Genomic DNA, 23,780 nt, shown 5'->3' with positions numbered 1-23,780 from the left:
GAGACCTCTTTATATGTTCAATGACCGTGCGATTGTTCTAAGTGTTGTAATCGTTACGTGCATGACTTAGAGAATCAAATTCTCTAATCATCACTTAGTCAGCTCTGGCCAGAGACTTAGAATGATTACAAACTATCAGAACACACAGGACATCCAAGACTAATCTAGCGATCGAATCCCCGACTACAATGCACAGACCTCCCACTAGATTTTGGACTGCTCGAACACTGGCCCTTGGGATGGTCCTCGGTGTAACTCAGGGACAGGTCACGATCTAGCTGGTCCTCTAGTGAAGTCATGGTGATGTCTGGGTCATAAGGACTAATGGTGTACAACTATACCATAGATATCTCTACTCGATTATTGGGAAGCACTTAGAGATTTCTAGGGTGAGGGAGTTCAGTGAACTCGTCAACTTACGAGCACCCACTTATGCATGCCGATATCACAATATCGTTTACTGATGAGATGGAGTACACATACACTAAGTGCTAGTCCCTTAATGGGAAAGGCCGATATCCTCATTGGTGGCGTAACCCTTCGACTAGGAACACGTTTAACAGTTATAATACTTAAGTAAATATCTCACGATCCTAACGATCAATTACTAGTACTTGTAATAACTATAAGGACTATATCTATGCTTGTGACAAAGGGACAAAGATATAGAATGCCAATGTGTTTTATCATTAATACGAATAAAGGTTCGTTTATTACCATAATAAATACGAAAGACCACAAACACATGTTGGCTTGTTGGTCACCTACTCTAACAAAATATGGGTGGAGGATACATGCTAGCTTACAGGGTAAGTCCACAGCATTTTAGGTGAAGACAATTAATGGTGAACCTCATAGGTGTCGTAGAGCATTTAGGAACAAGAGTGCCAATTCCACTTACCTTGCAGAGCAGTACTTGGAACATTTTCTTGAAGACCCCTCTATGTCTATTAAATCATTCAGAAAGCTAGTGAGAAAACAAGTCAATGTGTATGCACATAGGCAAAAGCTATACAGAGCCAAACAAAAAGCCATTGAGAAAGCTCATGGCAATGTGTATGAGAAATACTCTAGAGTGAGGTAGTATTGCCATGAAATTCTAAAAACCAATTCTGGTTCTACTGCAGTAGTAAGGTTCAGGGCCCTCCAATATACAAAGATCCTAGATTTCACAGGATATTTGTATTTTTTGATGGGCAGTTGATGGCTGCTATAGCTAGAGATGGGAATAATCAGATGTTCTCTTTAGCTATTGCAGTAGTTGAAAGTGAGTGCAGAGAGAGCTGGACTTGGTTTTTAAATATGTTGATTCATTATGTAACTGGTTTTAATCTAACTTCATGCACCTTCATTTCTGATAGACAGAAGGGATTAGTTGAGACTTTTCAATCAATTATGCCAAACACAGATCACAGATTTTGTGTAAGGCACTTGTATGCAAACTTCAAGCTGAAGTTTAAGGATAAGGCATTGAAAGATTTGAGTGGAGTGCAGCAAGGGCTTATTTGGAGGAAGAATTAAATAAGAAAATGGATGAGATCAAAGCCTTAAAAAAATGAGGCTTATGTTTGGTTAAATAAAATTCCAACCAACTTGTGGTGCAAGCATGCTATCTCAGCAAGGCCAAAGTGTGATCTGCTGAGCAACAACTTGTGTGGATCCTTTAACAACTACATCAAAGAATCTAGAGAAATGCCCATTCTTACAATGATGGAGGCTTTGAGGAGACAATTTATGTGCAAAATTCAGAGTAAAAGACAGTGCATAGAGAAATGCGCTACCAAAATTTGTCCTAGGATACAAGATAAATTAAACAGTATCAAAGACAAGGCACTTGAGTTTGAATGGCATATGGTAAATGAGGGGTTGTGGGGAGTGACATTAGAAAATAAGGGTTGGGTTGTGGACTTTAGAAAAAAGTCATGCAGTTGTAAGGAATGGGACATGAAAGGAATACCATGTACACATGCCACTTGTGCACTTATGTTTGAGCACAAAGATGTAGAGGATTATGTAAGCCCTTATTTCTCTGTTGACAACTACAAGAAGGCTTACAGTTATATTTCGACTCCTTTGGAAAACCATTCACAATGGTCAATTCCATCAACACAAGTTGAATCACTGCCAATCTTGCCACCTCCATTCAAGAAACAAACTGGCACACCAAGAAAAATGAGAAAGAAAGGATATGATGAAATCAGTGTTGGAGGCAAAGTGACAAGACAAGGAACTGTGCAAACATGCTCAAACTGTGGTTATATCACTCACAACAAAAGAAGGTGCAAGAAGCCTCCCTCACAAAAATCAAGAAGTGCTGAAAGACCAAAGAATGTAGAAAGGCCAAAAACAACTAAAAAGGAGGGGTGGGGAAATGAAATCCATCTCCAAATCCCTCAATCCAAACAAGTCCAAGCGATTTGTTATTATGGATTTGAAATCCCTCCATCCAAATGCACCCTTAGTACATTTGATGTAGTTAACTAAAGTCAATAATTTTGCAATTGCAGGCACCTTCATCTTCTGTTAGTGCAACCACTTCAACCACACATCTGAATACAAGAACAAATGTTGCAGGACAATCCTCTACACAAATACAATCATCTACACCAACTGGTCGTTCTACACAATCCTCTACACCAACTGGTCCTTCTACACAACCTGTTAGAGGACAAAGTAGCAAAAGACATGGACAAAAAAGCAAGAAACCTGGCAAAAAAGGTGGTCCCCATGTTGGAATTGGTAATTGAAATGGGGTGGGAATGTTCAGACCTCCTATGCTGGTATTTATCTCATCATAAATAATATGTCTTTTCAATTTTAATAAAATATTACTCATTTAAATGCTATGGTGGCAGAGTGGTGCAAATAATGGGTCTCAGGTTCAAGTAAACAATTTTTCAGATGGGGGGAATATACAGGTAACTAATTTATTAAAATGCAACTGATTTTTTATTATACAGTGAATTAATGGTTCATTGTTTTCTCAATAAATGTAGATGCAAGTGCACAATACTAGATTTGGCAATGTGTTCTTCTCCAGCCAGCCAAGATCAAACAGATTTGCTGCCACTACGGATAATGGAGAAACATGAAATTAAGTGGTATTTTCTGATGTTTCTTAAGATATTGTGTTAATTGAACAAGTTGCTTCTTATGTTAGGTTGTTATTTTGATTTTTGGAAGCCTGCAAACTAGTATTTTGATATTTTGGCATGGCTGTGTCATTAGCATTTACATTTTGGTGGCTATGAAACCTTTATATTTTGGGGTTTGCTATTTAAAACAGACATGGTATTTTGGTAAGGTTGTTTAGCTTTTCTATTCAAGTATGAAATGACATTTATTATCTTGCTAATTTCATTGGAAATAGTCTTACTGTAGATACAATGAGTTTCCCTTGTGATATATGAGTTCTTCGCAATAAATTTACATAGAAATATGAAGATGCTAAACATTGCAAATATCTTCACATATCTCCCTATCTTATTTTTCTTGGAAACTGCGCATTCTAGTGTTTGGACTTTTTCTTCCAAGTGCTTGTTTGCTCTTGTCATGTTTTGAATAATTTCATGAAGTTCCTCATTGTACAATTGTAGCTTTTCATTAGCAGTCTCCATTGACTTTATCTTTTCATTCTTCTCACCCAAAATTTCAACAAGCCTTGTCCAATCTCCAACCCCTTTGGACAAATCTCAGGCTCCAACCACTGAAAGTACTTGCAACCACTTGAGTTATGTTAAGAAATTAATACGTATATTTATACAGTTACAAATACTTATGTAAATGATGATTGCAGTGAATATGAAATATTATCGTACATCCCAGTTTTGACAGCCTGCAAATCTTCTTCCTGGATTGAGAGGAGTCCAAGCTGTTCGAGTTAAAGAATTTTTATGGCACTTGCATGTTGTGCCTAAAAAAATAGACAAATAGTGTAGTGATTTGTGACATGAATGACAATAATCTTGTGAATTTGAGCTATTAATCGACATTTTTCAATATTTAAAAAAAAACAAAAAAGAAGGGATATCAACGTGCTTTATAACAAGGAAAAAAGAAGGGAAAATGAAGAAATTTAGAGAAAAAATGATGAGGAAAAAAGTTGTTGAAAACCTCTATAACCCACACAAACATATATATACTAGTATGGGGGCAAAAGGGTCAAAAAATGTTCCAACGGTTATAAAAACGGCTAGTAAAAGTAAAGTCAATGCACCACGTCATCATCCACTAACAGATTCGAAACGGAGGGGCCATTTTGTTACGTTTTGTAGTTCAGGGGGGTGTTTGCGACAGACCCCATAGTTCAGGGGTGCAAACTGTAGTTTTCCCAAAATATAATAAAAAGTTAAAAATATATTTTTTTTAAATAAGAAATAAATAAAAAACGAAAAATTAAAATTAAAATAAAAAAAAAATGCATCAAAGTAGTGTATAATAGTTAGTGAATAGAGGAAGGGTAAATTTGAGAATAAAAAAACGATGGGTCTCTCACTAATAAAGGAAAATGAGCTGGATCCATCCACATTAAAATAATGCTAGAGAGGGTTCTCACTAATAGTCTCAATTGGGAAATTGCAGTTTTAACCCCCAAATTTAGGATTTATGTAATTTCAAATTTGGTTCCCTAATTTAAGTTTGAGATATTTAGCAATATTTCAATTTGGCCCATATTTTGGTTATTCCTAATTTTGAGCCGGGGTCGATTTGAAATAATGTAAAATCTGTATTACATCCCTCAAACTTCCGAAAAGTGCACTTCAGTCCCCACTTTTAAAGTTTCTCTCGAAACAGTAATATATTTTTTGAAAATATATTTTCACACTCAAATTTAGTATTTATGAATCTTAGGTCCGTTTTCACTCAAAGGCTTTTCTTTCGAAATTTCAATTAAGTCCTTTAAGTTGAAAGATTTTCTGGATTTGGGGCAAGGGCAATTTTGTAAGGAATGAAAAGTTGATTTATGATTTTGGGGCCGTTTAATAATTTCAATTATTTTTTTGGAACCGAACAAATATGTGAATTCTTTTAAGTTCATTTAAGGTTTTGTTTGGTCAGTAAAGTGAAATTCATTTTGAATTTCAAATTCGGTTTTCTTAATGCTAATTGGGGAAATTTTCAGATTTTTTAAGTTCATGCTTTATGTAGCACCCCCCTTCTAATCGGACGATAAATCGAACCATTTTATCGGATATTTATTCATATAGCGAAAGCAAAAGGATCTCTCAGTAATTTTTAAAACTTTGGAATGAGACTAAAACACAATTATTAAAATCTCTTCTTTAGGGTATTTAAAACCTTTGTGATTTTCGAAAACTTTCTTAGGTGTATTTTAGTCGACTAAATGTTTCGTTTGAAAACAAGTTTCGAGAGGAGGATTTTCGTTCGAGTGCTACACTATCAATCTAATTTTTGTTCGAAAAGAAATCAGAGTTTTTGAAAGGTATTTTGGTGAGTATTTCGAAAACTACTAGTTGAGACGTGAAAATAACAAAATTATATAATGATTATTTTATAATAAAAGTCAAGTACGATCCATACCGGAATTTGAGTTCGAAAGATACGAAAAGGAAATACTTAGGTTTAATATAACATCACCGAAAGAAAAACCAAAATACTTTAGCATCGTTCATAGGTCCTCGTACAACTTCCAAAAAACCCCGGGCAAGACCTCAATCCACTACTCGATCCACCCCGGTGGAGGGTTACTAACACTACTACCTGCAATTAAAAGGCATCTATATGAGCTATAAAGCTCATTTAGAAATCTGACTGAATATCGAATTTTAAAAATATGTTATATAATATATAAAATTATATAGCCATCCTTACTCGCATTCCAAACTCCATAAGGCAAACGGTTAATCACATAATTCACGAACACACGCCATTCACACGTAAACACGTACTTATGCAATATGACTAAAATGCCCTTTTTATGAAAATTGTGAAAAACACATTTTCCGTTCTATCGGATCCGTGAAAGATTAATTTATGTACCTAAATAATAAACCTGTTACGAGTCTGTTTTCAGTAAGTGTAATCAAACCACACATTTCATCCTAGTTGGATACCGGCCCTCTATATCCGAGTTGTTTATTATCCGGCATTCCATTAATCTTTCAAATTTAAAAAACGTGAAGTGCATCATTTTCAAAATCATGCTTACAGAAATTATATAATTCACATATAACATCACAAATAAATATCAATCAAGTGCCAAAAGGCCACGCAAAAATCACAAATTACCACATATTTATAATTTGGGAAAAAATCCCCAAATTCACTCATATAAAGACGAACCACACACGGCACACACACACACATACACACTCAGCGCGCGCGCACACACACACACACACACACACACACACACACATATGCGGCCAACACATTTAAAACATCACATTTAATACCCAAATCATACTTGAAAAGCAAGGGTCATCTTTATCTTTCATTTAATGAACGTATCACCATTTCTAGGTAATAATTTATTCTAAATAAATTCCAGCAGCAATTAACACATCATGCAGCAAATATAGGTTCAAAATCCCAAGTTTCATCACTCATAATCATTTATTCAAAGACATAGAGATTAAAGCACCAGCATAATAAATGGCATGCATTATGTCCTAATTTCGAAATAATAGCAAACAAATTTCACAAATTCCCAAAGTAAATCTAAGAACTCCTAACTGATCCAAATATTGGTTTCTCACATTATTTTAAATTTTCGTAAAGTTTTGAATTTCCTTGGAATTAAAAACTAGAAAAATCCCTTTTTCTTTTAAAAATCCAAAACACTAATATAACATTAATTAACATTGAAACATTTATAAAGAAAACTTTCTCCCCACTTAATACTTGCTGGAAAACAGATTCCTAAATTTAGAAATGACTGAGTTTTCAGAAATTACAGTTTTGACCCCAAAGTTTCAAGATTTGCACATGCAGCCACACTAAAAATTCAAAATCTGATTTTTATGAAAAATCTCTAACAACCTGAAAGGCATGCAAATTGCACTAATTTTCATTATTAAAAAAAAAACAACTTGCACTTACCACACACATATACACACGCGGTCACACACACACACACACACACACACACACACACACACATATATATATATATATATATATATATATATATATATATATATATATATATATATATATATATATATATATATATATCACCTCACTAGCAAGCCATATATATATAATGGTGCATATATATACACATATATATACACACGTATAAAATGATCATGCGTGTATATGTATGTACATATATTAATAATTAGTAATTTAACTTACGGAAGTTAATGATCCTAAAATACTAATTTACGTAAATTAATTCACATAAATCACACACACAAACACACACACACACACACACACACACACACACACACACACACACACACACACACACACACACACACACACACACACATATATATATATACTCACGAAATTCACAAAATAAATTTCATGAAATCACCACATTTCGAATAATTTACCAATTAAATAATGCATGTAATTATTCACGTAAGTTACAAAATTAGATTCACGTAATTCACATAATTATTATCACGTAATACTATCACCTAAGGATTTTCGAGTTAGAAAGATTAAATTTCGGGTTTTAGGGTTTTGGAAACGTGGGGTGTTACACCTTATTAGGCTTAAATTGTTTAATTCATGGGTCGAATTAAGGATATGAATAAATTTTGTCGAATTAAAGATATGAATTAATTTTTTAATTCAATAAGTTACTGACCAATTATAATTTAAACATTAACGAATCAAAATATGAACAGCGGTCATTAATTAACCAAATAAGGTTTGACTCATTCGACATTTGACTCGAAACCCTTGTTTTAAGTCTAAATTGAGTTACTAATATAGTCCAAATCCATATAAAGTTAGATTTATTGGTTAAAATTTATTTTGGCCTCTAAATCTAAATAAGGTTGGATTGTGAGCCCCACATTCTCTTTATCTCAAATTCAAAATAAAGCTGAATTTGATGTTTTCAATTCATACTCATTTTTATGAATAACCATATTACTTGAGTTTGATTCGAAAACAATACAGTGAGGCAACCTTAGTGTTGGATACAGACTCTTAGCCCTCAGATGATGTCTTTAGAGCCTTAGCGTTCAACAACGACTTTAAATTTCTAAATAATTTTTGGGTACATCTAATGACTTTTTATTAAGTTTGTCTGACTTTTAACATAACTCATTGAAGCATGAAGCCACCAAAGTGACCTCTCTGTGTACATTAGTTTATTGAAAATGTTAAGATGTTATGTATATATGAATTCATGCGAATATTTAACTATACCCAAAGGTAGGTTGATACTTGGGCGAACCACATATGCAACTGTGGTAATAAGTGCGTGATAATTATTAAGTTTCCATGTGAATAATAAGTGACATCCAAAGATGGGCTCATTATATGATAAGATTTATTGTCAATACTTGATTACTACAACAAGAGTGCCACTTACAGTTAATATTATTGTCCAAAGACTTGATATTAATGTTGTGCTAGGCATCTTGAGATGTACTCCATAATTATTTAAAATTTATAGTCACGTTTGAATTATAATGTGAGAATATTGATTTTATTTACGTTCTCTATTTAATTCATTTATATGCTTACACATTATCTGCCTATAAAACTTTTGTGCATAATTGCACAAATATTTTTATTATTACTTATTTGGTGCATAGATGTTGATTTTTTATTTTGGATAGAACAATAGAAGAACCTAGAGTATACCGTCGTTCTAATTATAAAATTTATGATCATTACGTGCATCAATTTTAATAGTTTCTCTTGGGCATAAGCTTTGTTTAGGGGCTACGTACTAGAGGATTCCTTAAGGATATATTTTATTTAAAACAATAAAACTGAAACAAATGAGATTTTGACTTCACTTGTTTTCAATTATGTATAAAGAAAATGAACATAAGTAAGCACATTAAGTAAAAGTCTAATCTCATTTTCAGTTATAGCCCTTCAGTTAGTGTGGTTTCGCTGACTTGAAGTTGATATGGTTTAATTTGATTTTTCTCCATGAATGGTCAATTTAAGGTTTGTTGTAAAACGTAAAGAATAAAACTTTGACCGTACAGAAGACGAATAAATAATTAAGAGAGAAAAGACTAAGTGTTAATTTGACTAGTACACCTTAAGATGAGTATTATAATTGCAGTTTACATCTCAGGTACGTGAAATAACGTAATTATGCTTGTTTCTCACTTTAATTTGTTCTAACATAAATTTTGACTTTGTACCTAGATACATTTAGTGAATAGATCCTAGGTTACACTATTCACGTAAGTGTGTATATAAAGGTTTATTTACATAATCAATATTTAATTGATGTTGCAAGATACATTTATAAAGGTTATGTAAGATACTTGGGATTGATGTGATATATTTGTTTAAATTTGGGGTCAATGTATAATATTAAGGAAGTTAGAGTATAATGGATGAATATGATAAAATTTATATTATGGAGGATATTTTAGACTAAATAGAATGGATTTATTTGAAAGACTATTTATTCTGTGGACCGATGTACATTTAAGTCCATGTCCTTTTTTTTGCCATTTGCCCATTTTAATATTGTTCAAACGGTTTATGGATCACCTTTTGAACTGCATCGCGTAGTGCAGACTGCAGAAAGAACTGCCTGGATTCTCGGCTCCTTCCTTGATTGTCCATTTTCACTAGACGACAAAATATTCCATGCCGCAGCACCTTGTTTTTTACCATACACACACTTTATATCAAACTTGTGTAACTATGTATATGTATATATAGAGTTAATATTTAATTTATAATAATTAAAGTGATCATTATGTATTTAATTCTTGACTTACGGCAGCCACATACAGTAATTATGGAAGTGCTGACGATGATCTACTTTGTCTCTGTCATCTCCCTCTCGGTTTCGATATTATTCGCATTCCTTTTCGGCCTCTTCTTCAACAAGAAAAAATCCTCGACCACCACCGCCGCCGGGATAGCACGAACTCCACATTGGTATGATATTGTCCAGACTGGGCCGGGCCCAACTGGTTTTGCTCTTGGGTTCCCCCAAAAGGCCTCATACCAATGGAGTTACTATCCCCTCTAGATCTTTCCCATATTAAACCGATGTGGGACATTGTTTGCACCTCAACAATCCTCCCCTCGAACAAAGGACCACATAGGTCGGACCACAAAGGACCACCGAGCCTCCCCTTACGTTGCGCCCTGGGCTCAACACCATCTTTGTTCCGCGCACCAAGCCTCGAACAAAGGACCACATAGGTCGGACCACACAAAGGATCCCCGAGCCTCCCACCTGGAGCTCGTTGAGCCGCCTCCATTTGCGCACCAGGAGCTCACCATATTTGTTCGGCACCGAGGATTCGGGAATTTCCACCACATGGTTAGGTCTGGGCCATGGCTCTGATACCACTGTTGGGCCCCCGCGGGGATAGCACGAACTCCACATTGGTATGATATTGTCCAGACTGGGCCGGGCCCAACTGGTTTTGCTCTTGGGTTTCCCCAAAAGGCCTCATACCAATGGAGTTACTATCCCCTCATTATAAACCATAGATCTTTCCCATATTAAACCGATGTGGGACATTGTTTGCACCTCAACACTCCATTTCCTATGGGCAGGGTGGAAAGGCCACCCGGAGAAGTTCGTCTTGGACCGCATGGCAAAGTACTCATCCAGTGTCTTCAGAACCCACCTTGTCGGGGAGAAAGCCGCTGTTTTCGGGGGCGCAAGCGGCAACAAATTCTTGTTCTCCAATGAGAACAAGCTTGTGAGGGTATGGTTCCCACGCGGCATCGACAGAATATTCCCTTCTTCCACTCGATCTTCTTCTGAAGAAGAGGGCATCAAATTCAGAAGAATGCTCCACAATTTCTTGAAAACGGAAGCCCTTCGTCGCTACATCTGCAAAATGGACCATATGGCCCAATTGCCCTTTGCAGAGGGATGGGAGAACAAGATAGAAGTCGTAGTCCTGGCTCTCGCGAAAGACTATACCTTCCAATTAGCTTGCAGGCTTTTCGCGATTGTCGAGGATCCTCAGCAGGTCGATAGATTATCGAATCCTTTCAATCTCTTGGCGTCGAGTTTGTTCGCCATCCCCATTGACTTGCCGGGAACACCATTCAATAAGGGTATTAAGGCCTCCAAGATTGTCAGACAAGAGCTTGTTTCCATTATCAAACAACGCACAATCGATTTAGCAGACGGGAAAGCTTCTCCCACACAACATATTCTATGCTTCTCACATGCGATGAGAATGGCAAATTCATGCAAGAGTTTGATATTGCGGATAAGATATTGGGCTTGTTGATTGGAGGTCGTGACAGTGCCAGCGTCGCGTGCACTTTTATCGTCAAGTATCTCGCGGAGCTTCCTCATATATACGACGGAGTCTACAACGAACAAATGGACATTTTGAAATCAAAAGCTCCAGGCGATTCGCTCAACTGGGATGACCTACAGAAGATGAAATATTCTTGGAATGTTGTTTGTGAAGTAATGAGACTCGCAACACCGGTCACAGAAACTTTCAGAGAAGCCATTGCTGATTTTTCATACAAGGGTTACTCTATTCCAAAGGGTTTCAAGTTGTACTGGAGCGCCACTGCAACACACAGAAACCCTGAAATATTTCCCGAACAGGAGAAATTTGATCCCTCAAGATTTCAAGGAGCAGGGCCTGCACCCTACACATTTGTTCCGTTCGGCGGAGGACCGAGAATGTGCCCTGGGCTAGAGTACGCAAGATTCGAGATCCTCGTCTTCATGCACCATCTTGTCAAGAGGTTCAAGTTTGAGAAGGTCATTCCTAGTGATGGTAAATTTGTTGTCGATCCAATGTCAATTCCTGTCAAGGGTCTTCCTATCCGCCTCTCCCCTCACCAAAATTAATCCTTTACTTAATAATTTGATTACTTCATGATAGTAAATTATTTCATTCATTTTACTAGCTCCCATAATTTGAGTTATACATTATTTTATTTCCATTTGGTTTCTCAAAACTTTATTTTGTTTCTTTCTTGAAGAAATATTGCACGATGCGATTGTCATATCGGGTGACGTTTAAATATTCGATTTTGTATACCTTTTCTTTGTACGTTGAACGTCCTTATTTTGTTATTGTTTAAATTTCTTTTAGGGTGAATTACAGTTTGCACCCCTATACTATCGAAAAGCTCCCATTCACCCCCCTATACTATCAAAATCTACAAATACCCCCCTGACATTAACTACTATGTTAGTTAAAGCAGACGTGGCATATTGACCACACATTTATTTCATTTTTGAACTTTTTTGCCCCTTTACCGTGTGTGTATATATACTTAATATATATATATATATATATATATATATATATATATATATATATATATATATATATATATATATATATATATATATATATATATATATAATTATATATGATAAAATACAATTTGAGTTTCAAATTGAAAAAAAAATTCAGTAAAAAAATAAAAGAATTTATCATAGAAATTCAGTAAACTATATAACCTATAAATATTATAAAAATATAAAGCTGTAAAATTTTAGATTTCAAATAATGCAGATTATTTTTTTCTTTATTATCAAACACGAGTATTATAAGCAAACCCTGAAGAGTGAAGAGAACAAAGTTCTGAAATGAAATTTAGCGTTTAGGCCGTAGATTTTTGGAAGGGGAGGAAGCTTTTGGGATTCTTCGACCTCCATTTGCTGTAAAGGTGATGCGATTGAGCTCGGTAAGATGGTGAAAGTGAAAAATAATTAAAAAACAGAAAAGGGAAAAATTAAAATGGAATAGATATGAGATGTGTATTGAGGGTTGGATTCTCTCTTCAGGGTTTGCTTATAATTCTCCATGGAAGAACTCACCCTGGCAAGCAGAAGATGTTGTTAAGATGTTGTTGTGAAGCGTCTTTATCCACGACATCGGAAGTTAGCGGCGGCGGCGCGTCTTCATCCGTCGTACCCATGGCATGGTGGTGTATTGTTTCGATAGGGGGGTCGGTGGTGGGGTGGTAAAACAGATCATCTTCTTCTCGGGTTTCAAGATTTTGGTTGTTGATGGTCGGGTGGTGGCGGTGGGAGACATAAAAAGCCTGGTACGTAGACAATAGGTTTTGGTTTGTGTACGAAGAGAGGGGAAGATGAACAGTAATTTGGAGGAGAAAAAAATGGAATAAATTTTATTAAAATGTGAGGTTATAAAAGTAAATTCATTGTAATTTTTAACGGTGTCAAGTTTCTGAACATGGACTGTTAAAATTAGGGGGGTTTTTGTAGTTTTTGATAGTATAGTGGGGTGAATGCGACCATTTCGATAGTACAGGGGTGCAAATTGTAATTCTCCCTTTCTATTATCCATTGTCTCATTTCTATACATACCTTTTTTTAGTAAGTAATCTTGGTAAATTATTTTTTACAAAGCATAATTCAAACCTTTGCAACAAAATCATATAGGTATTGGGCCATTTCCGTCTCGGAGACCAATTATTCGGCCGACTCCGCCGATTTTTAGAACACAAATAAATAATATTTAATTATTTTCTGAGAATCTGCATATGGGCATTATATGAAGTTATGTATGTTAATTTCATGCGTAGTCTTAGTCTTCAAAATGATGTGTTGCGTAGATATAGTACACAAAAGATCATTTCAAAAAATTCTGTTAGAAGTAATTTTGAATCATTAACAATTTAGATGCAATCAGACTAACAATTAAAAGAAAATTTATAGCACAATATTTAAGTAATTTATCTTAATTACTGTAAATAGATGATAATGGTCAAGTTATTGTAATTTATTGTGCTACCACATTTTGTAGATGTTAAATCGGACAAAGTAAAATTATTATTTTATCATTGACAAAATAAATTTATAGTATTTATTCTTATATTTCAGTTATTTAGTCTCTTAGTCCCTATAAAATTGACCTATACATTTAACTAGTGTATTCTACATTGAAAATCCAATGGGTGAGATCCTAGTGAGTAAAAGGCTCGATTACTCGAGTTAGTGCATTATTTATTTGGTGATAATTATCTATTTAATGAAACCCACATCTATAAAATATGAGATGTATAAATAATCCAGGTAAGTAGATTATGAGGTTTTTCAATATCAATTCTTGGCCATGTGATTTTTGTACAAAAATTAATAGAAATAGAATTAATGACATTGGTATTTTAGTCAAATTATATTTTTCTCTAAAATCCACACATATTCATTAGTTTTTTTAATATATGTGCAATAATGTAAAACGTCAATAGAGACGAGCTATTTCCACCCTCAAAATATCTTATTTTACCACCAACTTAAATATATTTTCTATTTTATCCTTTTGTTCCTCTTTCACACATATTTTGTACAAATTAAAAAATTGTTCACCACCAAACTAAGTAAAATATTCACACAAAAAAAAAAATTCCACCATTTTCATTAGAATCTTCACCACAAAATCTCATTATCTCCACCTTAAGTGAATGACACTTTGTCAGAGAAAAATACCAGAAGGTCAGAAGGAGCAATAATTCATGTTCTTGGAGAAATAAATTAAATTAAGAATGCTTGTGTAGAAATAATTACAAAAAAGAATCGAGGTTTTTGATATTCTTGTTTTCAGTGGATTAAAATTTGAAAATGGGTTACATTTCATTCATCGCAATCCACCCAGACACTGATTCAGATTGGACGATTATTAGAATTTTGTTTTACCATTTGAAATTGTTTTGTTGCATTAGCACAAGTTACATTAAGGAAACATGAGGAAATAAGCGTGGGAGGGTGGTGGGTTAGAAATTTTAAGGGTATTTTTGATATTTTAAATGAACTTGGTGGTGAATTGAGATAATTTGGAAGTGGAAATAGCACCACTCTGAAAATATATATATATATTTCCTCGTGCATGTATTACTAGTTAAATATGATACTAGAGTGAACGCATTATTGATCCATCATTCATACGATTACGGTTTTCATTGCCCCTTCACCAAGCTAGATAATTCGCCTACCTGTGGAAGAGTTATCTGATGACGACGAATTTCCAGTATTTTCTTAAGCCCATACAGTTATTGTTTTTACAGCACTGTGTGAGCTCGGCTCGTCTCTTGTGTTGGTTTGGTGTCTTTATGTGTTCTAGATGGGTGTGTTACGTTCCAAATGGGTTCGGGGTGATTTTTGCCTTTTTATATAACAATAATAATAATTAAAAACCATTTTATACACATAACGAAAAGGGCAGCAAGAATCGGCATTGTTGCATACATGGTTCGTCGAAACGCCGCGAGACCTTGTTGTAGTCACTGTCGCTCAAGTTCCATTGCTAAGTTCAATTAAAATGCTAAAAAAATATTAGTTCAAATATGTTTTTAAATATACCAAATATTACAATACTATACGCAAAACAGTATACAACTACAAAAGTAAAAAAATACAATAATGCTGCAATAATTTTACAAAATTACATGCACTATTATCATTTTGGTTCAAACTTTTAATAAAGGTTTCCAAATACAAACAATTTAATTAATTAAGGATAAATTACAACCATCTTCCTGAGGTATGGTCAAATTACAAAAAACCCCATTTTGTTTTGGGTAATTACAACCATTACATCAACTATAAATCTTCTTACACGTCCATCTTCGCAGTTTCAAATTTAGTGGAATCTTCTAGATTATATGTAATATTATCACTCTTGTACCCGCTTTATCCTATTCGAGCTCCACATTTTGAAGCAAGATGATCATAATATGTGTTTTTTGGCTTGTATATATCAGATTTTGGTGCATCAAAAACTGTATTTTTACACAAAACAAGTACAGACTAGAGCACATTCTATGGAATCTAGATGATTATGTTGACACCTTAAGGGTGGAGGTGTAAGAAGATTCATAGTTGATGTAGTTATCCAAACAAGAAGAATTTTTTCATAATTTGAACATACCTCAAGGTTGTAATTTACCAATTAATTAAAGTTTAAACTAGAATTGGGCAAGGGCCGCGCGAACGTAGGCTCCCACTATCACAAATTATGACGCAGGCTCGACCTCTTGGGCCGACCTTACACAGGCACCCCTCCAAAGTGCAGTGGAGGTCACCAGCATAGGCCATAGGTCTTGTTGATCGCCTATTAACCCCGTCCAGGTAAGAAACTTTGTTACTCAAATTTCTTCAATTTATATAACTCTCTTCTCACCATTTATAGTTTAATCAACCGATGTGGGACAACGGTGACATACTTTCTTTAGTATTTTTCATTTAATAATTGAATTGCTTCCCTAACCACAAGAAAACCCTCCATCAGAAGCACAATTAACAAAATTGTATAAAGGTAAAAACCTTATCGCTATATTTCTACAAAAATATATAATTATGTACACACTATTTTGTTTAAATCCCAAAGAAAAGAAAACAACATTTAAGATACTCCATAATCAACTAGACCCGTATTTGAAAATTCGTTGTTTGAATCCAAAAGAAAAGAAAACAAAATTTAAGATACTCCGTAATCAACTATTCAAAATTATAATATCATCTCGTAAGCCAAAATTGGAGTAATTGGTAGGAAACTATTCAAACTTTAATTACGTTAGGATATGATTTTTTGAATGAAGTGAATAACTAATTTTTAATAAAATTAAGCTAATTTATTAAAATTATTATTTTTAATAAAATTAGCGGCTAACGTGTCGATACACATCTTTTTTAATAAAGTTATTGTTTATTTATGAAAAACAAATTATACTCTAGGCCATTTTAATATGTGAATGCTACAAGCTCTTCATCGTGATTATATATGTTTATCATGATCATAGTAGGACTGTGACTGAGTTGGATCGGTCAATTACTAGCCTAAAAACCAACCCATCCGTTAAATCATTTTTACTTAAATTTGAAAAACGTTGCCGACCCAATCTTTGTGGGTTGGTTGATGGTTGACAACCGAATATTTGGTTCCGGATTAGGTCAGTTGATGATTTATTCCCGAACTATCAACTTAAATTTTGTAGTAAGAATATACACATTCTGCGTAATGCCAATTGCCACGGTGCGATCGTCATTTATCAGTTCAAAATAATTAAAACATTTCAAAGAAAAAATATAATTAGGAAATTCAAAGTAATTTCAAGCATGTGGGCTTTTTATTTAAGCTTTGACATAAAGAAACCAGTGGAAGATTTATGTCAATTTTTTTTCTTTTGTTGATTGTTTTTAAAATTTAAAATACTAATTATATTGATAATTTCAATAACCGATTAGGAAAACACGACGACCCGATCCAATGAGTTGGTTAAAATTTGATTATCCGCCTAAAAATATAGTTGGTAATGGTTCGGTTGGTGGATAACCAATCCAGTCCCAGTCCTAGATCATAGTAATATTACTGCTAACAGGAAAAGCCTCAATTAATATAGAACAAGAGTTATTCTATGTCATTTATATACGGTGCAATTTGATGTTTGACAAAAATATTTAAACTAGAATTAATGGTGCTAATTCCTTAAGAGGAAAAAACCCTCCAAAAAGAGGCATATGCTGCTTGAATAGCGGCAAACACACGGTATTCTTTAGTAAAAGGCGAAAGAATAGTTCGCGATGTGCTTACCGCGCAGCTGCAGGTGTTGTGCACTTCTATTTATTTCTTCGCCTAAGTTCATAGTTGAGTCTTTTTTTCTATGTGGAAAACTTATCTATGCCTATTCTTTGTTTGTCGACAAAACACCTTTGTCTCATAAGCTGCTGCCATACCAAGTATGTCCAAATACCTATACATATATAGTTAACTCATCCATTAATTCATATTATATATATATACATATACATGCGTATATATATTATGTATGTGTGTAAGTAAGTTTATATAACGTACCAAAAACTAAAGACAAAGGTGTTTGTTACTCCATCCCGACCACTACTATAAGTTCCTCCAGACTCGCTAACCCAACCAACTGCCGACATACCCGTTCCCTTCAGAAGCTTCTTGAGGTTCCGAAGTGGAACTGCTCCACTATCCAGCACCGTTGGATCAAGTATTTTGTTTATAAATGGTTAATTAATTATGATCTAATAGATCATTATGTCGAATGACTACTTCAACCTGAAATTTAAACTGTTAGTGATCGATATGAATGAATGTTACATTTTGTTTGTAAATAATGATTTAATTTATACATATATATATATATATATATATATATATATATATATATATATATATATATATATATATATATATATATATATATATATATATATATACATGCGCCAAGATTATAGATGTGTTGGCTAATTATATTTAGTGAGCCTTTTGATTTTTCTAGGTATTGTTGAAACCAATCACGTTCGAAAAGATCTCCAGGAGCCATTATCTATGGGGGCCTTATCTTTACTCGATCAATTTTAGTTATTAATGTGAGTAGAGAAACCGTGTCCTGGGCATACTGCTCCGCATCGACGAATAGATATATTGCAATTCCACCTAATTCATTCCCTGCCAATAAATTTAGAATGGATCAATGAATTTTTTGTCTTGTTGGATTATATTATTGCAAAAACTCATTTTCTTGTACGTACTCGCTCCGTTTATTTAGCCTCGTTTGCTATGTTGTCTAATTAATTATGAAAAATATGATTATTAAATAATCTTGATTTTCAGGAAAAATAATTTTTATTTGACAAAATTACCCATTTGTGACCTTTTTATAATCCTTCTCTTCAACGACGTCATTAATATGTTATTAATGTAAGGTTAAAATTAGACAAAATTGTAACTTCTTCATGCATATATTGTGCAGTAAACGTGAGTAGAGTGTGATGATATTTCTTACCAAGAGCCCAAGCAAACACATTGTAACCCTTGTTGATAGTGTAACGAATAAACGATTCAGCATTCGATTGATCCCAACGACCCTTGGCAACAAGTATAGCATTCGCCGGACCAAAACCAATACTCCCTTCCTCTAGCGTTTTCCCATTTAGCGCATTTAGTCCGAAAGTAAATATTGCCCTGAAAATTAACGAACTCATTTAAGAACATTAACAAGTAATTATATTTCGAAATAAAATTTGTTCACAAGGAGCTGAACAACATATTGTTTACAAGAAATCTACCTTTTCCATCACATATAAATGTGTGATTTGACTCAAATAATAAGGAATGCACTATTTGGGCTATTAATTGATATTAGTTGTTTATATTGAGATAGTTTTCTGACTTGAACGTTGGAGGACAATCGTCGAGCCACCCCCGGTGTGTCACCTATAGTTTTCAACTATTTTGTAGGTCAATGAGTGGATTCGTCCCTTCGACTACATAGAACGCGTGGCAGTGACTCTCGACATTCTCCACCCTTGTGGGCTCAAAGTCTCTTAGGTTGTCCAATCGACATTTGAGCAGCATAATTTTGGCGTCGTTTGTGAGAATGCAATCTAGATCGTGTGTTACAGAAGGAGGTGGTCAAGGTAGTCTCAACCCGCCCCCTCAAGGTGCCAGCGGGAATGCGGATCCGCCTCGAAGAAAATATGTAGCTACTAAAGGCAGAGCCGACTTTCAAGAGCCATCTCTGACCGAAAAAATATTTTTCGGATTCCATCCATATTCACTACACCCCGCCGATCGTGGAACTTTACGAATAAGAGGAGAGAGTGTCCCTCAGCTACCTGTTGGTCGAAAACCTACACGCAAGTGCACGTATCGTACAAGTAATATAGTGGACAATTAAGTCCGGATATCGAACCCACAGGGAATATTTAATTATCTAATCCTAGACGCTAAATTCTACCAATTATTATCAAGCCCACCCTACACAGTCGAATTTTAGAGAGAATTAACTAAATTAAACTAAATTAAAAGCAAGCAAAAACAAGAAAGCAATTTAAAATACGAAGATTAATCAAAGTAGACAAGCCTAGGATTTTATTCTTCCCCCTATGTGATTATTACTCCCCCAATTCCTTCAATTATGCAAGCAATTAACCCGGATTATTAACCTGAGATGCTAAAATAATCATAACCCGCTTCCGCGTGTATTACAATTCTAATACTCTAGATTCAATTACTATATTCCTATGCAATTAATTCTAGAACAAAGCATTAAGCACAAATCTCAATAATGGCTACCTAAGAGATTAACTATATTCCTATGTTAATACCACAAAGGCTCTTCTACCACAGTTCTAATTATTAACCCGATCTTCCGATTCATGCGATTAACAATAACATAAAAGCGCATAAAGTGGCCAGTTTCATGAACTTAATAAAACAAGTAGAAGAAATAATCCAGAATTAAAACTTGCATAAAATCATAGAATTGGGTTCATAAATCCCACATAGGGTTCCAAATAAAATCCTAGAAACAAGTAATTTAGCTACTCATGATTAAAGCAAAAACGCAAATAAAATAAATCATAGACGATAAATCTTTGCTTGGAGTCTTCGAATTCTTCGTCTTCGTTATTGCTTTGTTGCTCTTGAAATTGCGTAAAAAGATCCCTAATTGTGTGCTTGGATTGGTCTTATATAGGGTGAAGAACTTGGGGAAGAAGGCAGTTTCCTTGTGCAATTAAAATCCCTTTACTGCGCAACTTCGGGGTATGGGACGGGGGTCCCATAATTTGCACTAAAACTGGGACGGGGGTCCGAGCCTTGTTTCTTCAGAATTTTGATATTTTCACTTTTGACCCATATTTTCGCCAAAATTGCAGTTTTGACCCCATACTTTTCCAATTCTTCAATTTGTACCTAAAATATAATAAATCAACTTTTTAAGCACCAATTATCATTAAAACACACCAAAAGCCCAAATAAAAAGGTACGATAAAGTGTAAAAATATACACTTAACACACCCCCAAACTTGAACTTTTGCTTGTCCTCAAGCAAATAACTCAACTATTACATCTCATCACATAGATCAATGATCAACTTCACGTTTTCAGAACTTGTAATTATAATGACAATTCTTAGGCATTCGCAAGCTCAAAATTCAACAACACTTAGTCACTTGTTAAGTGTATATTTATACACTTAATTGTACCTTTTAATTGGAGCTTTTGGTGTGTTTTAATGATAATTGGTGTTTAAAATGGCTATTATTTGTATTTTAAGTGCAAATTGGAGAATTGACAACTTTTGGGGTGAAAACTGCAAATTCAGAGAAAAAGTGGGCCAAAAGTGAAAAAATCAGATTTCTGCAGAATTAAAGACCGCGCGGCCGTGCGGATTTTAAAGCCTAATCTCACACGGCCGTCCGGATGGACGTAGGGGCGCAGTGAAGGAAGTTTAATTACACAAGGAAACCCGCCCTATTATATTTTTGCACCCTATTTAAAGGCCACAAGCACACAATTAGACCTATCTTGGATCTTTTACCTTTTATCGTTATTATTAGTTTTTCATCTTTCTACACGCAATCAAGGAGCACAAGAACGAAGACGAAGACTTGACGAATCTTCATCATAGTTCTCCTCTTTTATTGTTATTTATCGTTTTTTATGATCTTTCGTATTTTTATTATGTTTTTCGTTACGAACATGAGTAGCTAAGTTTTTATTCTAGGATTTTATTGGAACCCTATGTGGTAATTCGAACCTATTTTTCTACTTTTATGCTAGTTTAATTCTTCGATTATTTCTTCTATTTTGATCGTATTTAGTGCATGAGCGTAGCTAACTTATGTTGCTATTTGTTATTGTTAGAATTGATTGACATATCGTTTTAATAATTAGAACAGGGATAGAAGAGCCTTCGAGTAGTTTTTCACCGAATGCGTGTGTTGATTGCATGTATTATCGTAGACATACAGATAATACCTTAGGTAGCCGTTTACGAGACTTGTTATTTAATGCTTTATTTATACTAGATTTGCATAGACATATAGTGAATCTTTTATGAATAATAGGTTTATAGCGCAGCGACAGCTGGTTATGAGTAATTTCGTGTCTTGGGTTAATAATCGGGAATCGTAACTTGCATGATAGGGAATTAATTGGGTGAAGAATTATCGCATATGGGGAAGATAAAATCCTAGATCCGTTTATTATTGATAGTTTCTCGTGATTACTTGCTTTCTTAATTAGTTTAATTTATTTAGTTAATTAATTTGTCAAACTTGCGTAGGCTGGATAAAAATCGTAATTGTTAAGATTTCGTACTTAGGATTAAATAATTTGCGTATTCCCCGTGGGATCGACATCCGACTCTCACGAGTCTACTTTACTACTTGTTTGCGATACGTACACTTGCGTGTTGGTATTTAGCACCCAACAAGTTTTTGGTGCCGTTGCCGGGGAATACGGCTAAATTATTTATTTATCCTAATATTAAATTTGAACAATTTTTTTTACTTCAGCCATTTTTTTTATTTTTTTTAATTATTTTTTTTATTTTTTTTAGGTACTTTTTATGCGAAGAGGACACGACACGAGCCTGCTACCTCTTGATCCTGAAATTGAGAGAACGTTTAGGCAAGCCAGGAGAAATCAACGGTTAGCTCAAAACACTCCGGCAACGATGGAAGACGAGAATAATCGTGGAGAAGGTGACCAAAGGCGCCCACCGAATGTGGCGAGAGAAATCGTCAACGAGCAAGAGCAACGCCAGCTGATTAATCCACCACCGCGTCAACGAGCACTGCATGAGTACACCGTCCCGACACTCAATGGGTTCCAATCAAGCATCCAGCAGCCCCCCATTGAAGCCAACAATTTCGAGATTCGAGCGGGACTCCTCACGATGCTCCAAAACAATGGTCTATTCAGCGGATTGGCTCATGAAGATCCACATCTTCACTTGGTCAACTTTCTCGAAACGTGTGACTCACACAAGATGAACGGAGTAACACCCGAAGCACTGCAACTCCGCCTGTTCAAGCACTCCCTACAAGGAGCAGCCCGAGAATGGTTGCAAACTCGTGCACCGCACTCCATATCGTCGTGGGCCCAGCTAGCTCAACTTTTCATGAACACATACAACTCCCCAACAAAAACTGAGAGAATCCGGCGTGAAATTCAAAACTTCATACAAGAAGCCGGTGAAGCACTATTCGAGACGTGGGAGCGGTTCAAGCAGCTAGTAAGGAGGTGCCCGAATCACGGACTTCAAGAGTGGCGCCAATTGCAAATATTTACGATGGATTGCAAGACAAATCGAGAACTGTGCTTGTTTCGGCAGCTGGAGGTATGTTCATGAGTTTGACCTACGACGAAGCATACGAGCTCTTGGAACGAATCGCTAGAAATAAATACATGCGAGCATCGGACCGGTCGAATAGCGGAGCAGTCAAGACGGGCGGAATTTTGGAGTTAGATGGAGTCACCGCAATCACGGCCCAATTGGAGAAGCTATCGAAGCAAGTAGCGGCTCTGCAAACTCAGCAAGTCCATGCAGTCCAAGTTCCCGACCAGCGCGTAGAAGAAACGGAGTCTCTGAATTATGTGCATGACACCAACCGACAACAGAGGAACCCGTACTCCAACACGTACAACCCCGGATGGAAGGATCACCCTAACTTTGGGTGGGGAGGAAATCAGCAAGGACCAAGGCAAGCACCACCTCAAGGTCAACCGCCTAATTATTCACGACCAGCGCCCGGATTCCAAAATCCGCCTCAAGCTCAACCTCAAGGCGGAGATCTCGCAAACATCTTGGCGCAGTTTATGACAACCACCCAAGCCTCCATCCGCAATTTAGAAACACAGATG

General features: G+C 35.3%; 2 non-coding genes and 1 pseudogene across 2 annotated transcripts; 1 reads left to right on the top strand and 2 right to left on the bottom strand.

The window, feature by feature from the left end:
* The first annotated feature begins 11,344 nt into the window (after positions 1 to 11,344).
* LOC148771704 (beta-amyrin 28-monooxygenase CYP716A378 pseudogene) lies at positions 11,345 to 11,978 on the top strand (annotated as a pseudogene).
* Positions 11,979 to 16,073: 4,095 nt separating this feature from the next.
* On the bottom strand, positions 16,074 to 16,233 carry LOC148771703 (U1 spliceosomal RNA). The gene has a single exon (XR_016030591.1). It is a non-coding gene; the product is annotated as a U1 spliceosomal RNA (small nuclear RNA).
* A 1,343-nt stretch (positions 16,234 to 17,576) lies between these two features.
* On the bottom strand, positions 17,577 to 17,696 carry LOC148771702 (U5 spliceosomal RNA). Its single transcript, XR_016030599.1, has one exon. It is a non-coding gene; the product is annotated as a U5 spliceosomal RNA (small nuclear RNA).
* Positions 17,697 to 23,780: the final 6,084 nt, after the last annotated feature.

This window comes from Erythranthe guttata, chromosome 3 (genome assembly GCF_056151865.1).
Source record: "Erythranthe guttata isolate IM_541 chromosome 3, IM_541, whole genome shotgun sequence".
In the NCBI taxonomy this organism is placed as follows: Eukaryota; Viridiplantae; Streptophyta; class Magnoliopsida; order Lamiales; family Phrymaceae; genus Erythranthe; species Erythranthe guttata.
This window is presented reverse-complemented; position numbering and strand designations above follow the sequence as displayed.